This window comes from Salvelinus namaycush, chromosome 20 (genome assembly GCF_016432855.1).
Source record: "Salvelinus namaycush isolate Seneca chromosome 20, SaNama_1.0, whole genome shotgun sequence".
NCBI classification, from domain to species: Eukaryota; Metazoa; Chordata; class Actinopteri; order Salmoniformes; family Salmonidae; genus Salvelinus; species Salvelinus namaycush.
This window is the reverse complement of record NC_052326.1, coordinates 54,245,305-54,250,942: the sequence shown is the minus strand read 5'-3', so window position 1 is coordinate 54,250,942 and position 5,638 is coordinate 54,245,305. Positions and strand designations below refer to the sequence as shown.

The following is a 5,638-nucleotide window of genomic DNA, read 5'->3' as shown; positions in this document are numbered from 1 at the left end:
ATTTATAGCAGTTATTACTGTTAATCAGTTTTTCGAGTTGTTGTATATTTTCCCAGAAGGTGTTGGAATCGCCCTTCCGGAAGAATATATTAACAAATCCAGGCGCTTCTGAACCAATTGTCAATTCAATTTTAAGAATTATTTTGCAATAGTTATAATTGCTTTTTAGTTTTTCGATTCGTTAAATACTTTCCCAGAAGGTGTCGGAATCGCCCTTCCGGAACAGCATATTAACAAATCGAAGCGCTGCTGTACCAATTGTCAATGCAATTTTGAGAATTATTTTGCGGTAGTTATTATCGCTTTTCAGTTTTTCGATCCGTTAAATATCCTCCCAGAAGGTGTCGGAATCGCCCTTCCGGAACAATACATTAACAAATCGAAGCGCTGCTGTACCAATTGTCAATGCAATTTTGAGAATTATTTTGCGGTAGTTATTATCGCTTTTCAGTTTTTCGATCTGTTAAATATCCTCCCAGAAGGTGTCGGAATCGCCCTTCCGGAACAATACATTAACAAATCGAAGCGCTGCTGTACCAATTGTCAATTCAATTTTAGGAATTATGGAAACACCAACATCACAATAGAGGAAAAATACAAGTCAGTCTTCAGCTCGGCGGCTGTACCACGGGCCAAAAGAAGACTCAGCTGTCCTCCCGAAAGTTATCAACTTGTGAGTCTCGTGAAACGGCCAATCTTACATAGCATTCAAATTAACATTTCCACATTTGTATTTTATTACATAACAACATTAATACATTGATCGCAAGTTAAGTTCTTCACAGTGCATCTAGTTAAGTGCCAAGTCAACCATTGCCCGCTATCTGAACTCGTATTTTTATTTTTATTTTGTTGATTCCCCCTAGGTAACTTCCAAGTGTTTTAACCAATCAAATGTTGTTAAGTCTGGGGAACCTTTTTTAGACTTGGATTCTCACGGAATTCTCACTCAACCCGACTATCTGAATCTTTTTATCAAGTCAGTTACAATTATAACACAATTTCTTAGATTCTCACGGCTTCTACCCGACTATGTGAATCGTTTTACAACACAGTTACAATTATAACACAATTTCTTGGATTCTCACGGCTTCTACCCGACTATGTGAATCGTCTTACAACACACATTTACTTAGATTCTCACGGCTTCTACCCGACTATGTGAATCTGAGTCTCACGGCTTCTACCCGACTATGTGACCCTCTATAAATTATTTGGATTCTCACGGCTTCTACCCGAATATGTGAATCTCTTTTTAATTGCTTTAGAGTCTCACGGCTTCTACCCGACTATGTAACTCTGAGTCTCACGGCTTCTACCCGACTATGTGACTCTCTATATCTCAGATATCTTTACATGTTTGCTTTTACATTTACAATAGACATTTATCATAAATTTAACAGTAATCCATACTCCACCTCAGTACTTCTGATCTTTAAATTTGGATTTTCCTATTATACAATATGCAGATTTTGATTTAACAGGTACTGCTTACCTCTGTTTTGACGGCCGTCTAGATCAGTTTCCTGAGGCGAGCTGGATTCCCGGCTGCTCCGTCGGACCGGTCACCCTTCCTTTCTGATCCGTCTCTCACTTGTCTCTTTTCTCTGTCAACTTTGATGGATCGAATTCAGAGAAGAAAACCATCCTCTGCTACCATTTTGTTGATGACACAAGTTTACTGGAGAACTGAGACGAAGTAGAGACTCTGGACAGGGTGGATATTCGTATAATAAAAAGCAGTTTTATTCAGAGGTAAAGATATCTGATACAAGCATGCTTGGACTCGTTCATTCGGCTCGTAAGGAACCTGCAGACAGAGCCCAGATAACAGAAATACATAGTCATTTTATACAGGACAGAAAGTAGGTTGAGTCTGGAAGTTCTGGTCCTTTGGTTGGTTCTGGACAGGTTGTTGTCTTCTCAGATTGGTCCTGATGAGCTGGACGTCATCCTTCTGAGTCTTGCAACAAAAGTTCCTTGTTATCAAAATGTTCAGCTAAAACAGGAGATTTTGTGTGTGCGTAGTCAGCCCTCTGTCCTTGAGTATGTGTGTGTGTCTGCACCCTTTTCTTATCAGTGTTTATGAATGTTCTGTGTCAGCCATCTGTCTCTGGTGTGTGTGTGCCTCAGTTTCTGCTTGTGAGTATGTGAGAGAACCTTGTTTAAGAAAGAAGTTAGTTATAACAATGTAATAGCAATATGCTTGTGTTATTACAATGGTATTTCTTACAATAGCAACAGTAAATAGTTGGCCATAACAGTTATAAGAATAACCAGCCGTGTATGTCTAATGTTGTCAAATGACCCAAAGCACATAACTAATTTTGCTGGCTCCTTCTGAAATAAATAATTGCCACATATGTACTGAAAAATTCACAATAGTGTCCACATACTTTTGTACATATAGTATATCTTGAGAGAGTTCTGCCATGCATTGAAATGGGCTAAACGGATGAGGGCGGCGCGCCCTGCTCAAATCGTATGGTAATATGCGCCGCTCGGTCATATTGTCAACAATGCAGCATGTTGCATCGTTCAGAAACATAAACATTTTCCATTTAAAAAAATCTATGTTTGAATTTCAATCCAGTTTTTATTGGACAGGCAGATAAAGCGTTTATCAAAAGCAATCACTTGTACAAGTGAAAACACAGAATCATAGTCATTACTACATTGTGCTTAACCTACGCCACTTTTCTGTTGATCCGACTTCGGTGTCCGCCTGAACAGGGCACCCGGCTCACGCCCAGGAGTCAGCCTGGTTCCTAAATAGAATGCGATCAACGCTAACCCAGTTAACCAATGTAACCGGTGTTGTACTGCACTGCTGTAACTCTGCGTTGTGTGTGTCTGCTATCTGGTCCCAGATGTCAGTGTTGACAAACAGAGAACCAGCAAAGGGTAAGCTGACCCGGCTACAGGTGATCCAGCGGCACAGAGGGCAGCACACGGTCAATAGGCCACTCTGGAGCCTGGAGATCGCCTCCAAGCACGGCCCACGGAAGGTGTGTTCGCAGTGGAGCACCCGAGGGATATTCTCCGTGTGAGAGTAGGGTTGGAAGCAGACGCAGCAATTCATGTCTTCACTCATCAGATCCATGGCTGGTTGGCTGGGGTATGGAGGGATGAATGGATGGATAGACGGATGGACAGTTGGAGCACAGAGGAACTCTGGATGGAGAGCAGTGTCTGGGCAGGAAGACGTGGGGTTTAAATGCTGGTCTAAGGTCAGTTTTCCCCTTTGTGGATTATTAAGGTCCTGGTTTGGATTTGACGAGGGTGAGCTGATCCTAGATCTGTCCTTTGGAGCATGGATCAGGAAGCTGCAATAGACATCAGGATGTTTAAATGACTTCAATCACTGACACTATATAAACATATCTAATGATATCTCTCAAATCAACAGGCTGGCAGGTTTTTCTGAGAAGACATGAAGATTTTTTTTTTTTTTTTTTTAAATCATGCAACTCTAACATCCATAGTTATCACACTTATACAATATGTTTTCCTTTCATCATTATTAATAAGAGGAAAGATTTTACTTATTTGGGAGGTTTACAGCCCAGGAACCAACTATTCGATGCCTAAACTTTATCTGTGAATGTGTGTGAGAGAGAATAAAAGTCTTGTAATATTGTCTGCCTGTGTGTGCTCTCCTTTTAAGCCACTGGGAAGGTGAAAACAAATCTTATTTCATAAGGGGCGGTCTCTCACCTCCTCCACTCTCAGGTGAGCAGGTAAGTTCCATGGAAGTAGAAAAACACGTTTAAGCCCTCTTCTACAGAAGAATTGTTATCACTTGTGGAGAATTCACAACATGTTTTCTTTCTTCCAAGGAATGCTTTGGTGGAATCCTCTTTGTCAGGACCTTGCAGAGACATTTAGGAGACAGGTGTTCATGTCTAAAAACGGCACATATGTCCAGTTTTTGGTCACCAATATCTAAAATAGATCAATCTTATTTGTAGGGGTATTTTCACTGGAGGAGGGTAGCACTTCTAGACCCCTATCTGAGAACGTTTCTTGTCATTGTTGTGGTTTTAACTAGAGTCGATGTCTGCGTCCCCTTGGAAATCTAATTGGCATTATGAAAAAAATCCACATAAAAATCTATCTTTTTAAACTAGAGAGAGATTCTAATTTTGGAAACAGTGAGAGGAAACGCCAATCAGATGCTTCACATTTATTCATCCGGTGAAATATCTGGCTCATTGTTCCGTCTGTGCTCCAACCGTGTGTCATCACCTTTAGGTATCCCGCTTTCACTTTCCCTTCTCAAGAATCAGCTGTTTCTCGTGCATCTCCGGTCCGGGGTCACGGATTTTTATAATCCTTCAGAATAAAAGCCCCGAATAGTTTGTAAATTAATAATTAGGGCGAAAATTATGAAAATGTGCACAATTATCGCAGCAGGCTCCTGACTGTTTTTTACCGAATGTAACGGATGTGAAATGGCTAGCTAGTTAGCGGTGGTCCGCGCTAATAGCGTTTCAATCGGTTACGTCACTTGCTTTGAGACCCTGAAGTAGTGGTTCACGAACAAACCACGGCCTTTATAAACCCTAAACTCTGAATTGTCTATACCGTAATTACAGTAAGAGCTGTCGCACCTATACCGTAATTACACTAAGAGCTGTTGCACCATGGATACAAGCTTTCTAACTCCAGTGGCGTAACAATGACATGGCAGCGAATGTAACGTAATTATATGATATTGTTGCGCATTACACCATACTTACGGCTCTAATAACATTAGCTTATTTTGCTGTTACTACAATAATAGTTCCTCAAACCAGAGGGAGAGAGTGATGGAGAGAGAGAGAATTGATTGAATCAGAGAGTGATTTCACAACTAGAAGACAGACACGCCATGTTTTTTTTCTTCCAAGGAATGCTTTTGTGGAATCCTCTTTGTCAGGACCTTGCAGAGACATTTAGGGCACAGGTGTTCATGTCTAAAAACGGCACATATGTCCAATAAAATAGATCATTCTTATTTGTAGGGGCATTTTCACTGGAGGAGGGTAGCACTTATAGACCCCTATCTGAGAACGTGCCTTGTCATTGTAGTGGTTTTAACTAGAGTCGATTTCTGCGCATTACGCCAATCCAATTAGCATAATAAAACAATTCCAGAAGAAATCGACTCTAGTTAAAACCACAACAATGACAAGACACGTTCTCAGATAGGGGTCTATAAGTGCTACCCTCCTCCAGTGAAAATACCCCTACAAATAAGATTGATCTATTTTAGATATTGGTGACCAAAAACTGGACATACAGTATGTGTCGTTTTTAGACATGAACACCTGTCCCCTAAATGTCTCTGCAAGGTCCTGACAAAGAGGATTCCACCAAAGCATTCCTTGGTAAAGAAAACATGTTGTGAATTCTCCACAAGTGATAACAATTCTGTAGAAGAGGGCTAAACATGTTTTTCTACTTCCATGGAACTTACCTGCTCACCTGAGAGTGGAGGAGGTGAGAGACCGCCCCTTATGAAATAAGATTTGTTTTCACCTTCCCAGTGGCTTAAAAGGAGAGCACACACAGGCAGACAATATTACAAGACTTTTATTCTCTCTCACACACATTCACAGTTAAAGTTTAGGCATCGAATAGTTGGTTCCTGGGC

At 40.8% G+C, this 5,638-nt stretch overlaps 1 long non-coding RNA gene across 1 annotated transcript; it reads right to left on the bottom strand.

Annotated features, from left to right (window-relative positions):
• Positions 1-1,724: 1,724 nt before the first annotated feature.
• Positions 1,725-4,257, bottom strand: LOC120064673. Its single transcript, XR_005478626.1, has 2 exons — positions 3,718-4,257; positions 1,725-3,326 (listed from the first exon to the last, which is right to left on the bottom strand). It is a non-coding gene; the product is annotated as an uncharacterized LOC120064673 (long non-coding RNA).
• Positions 4,258-5,638: the final 1,381 nt, after the last annotated feature.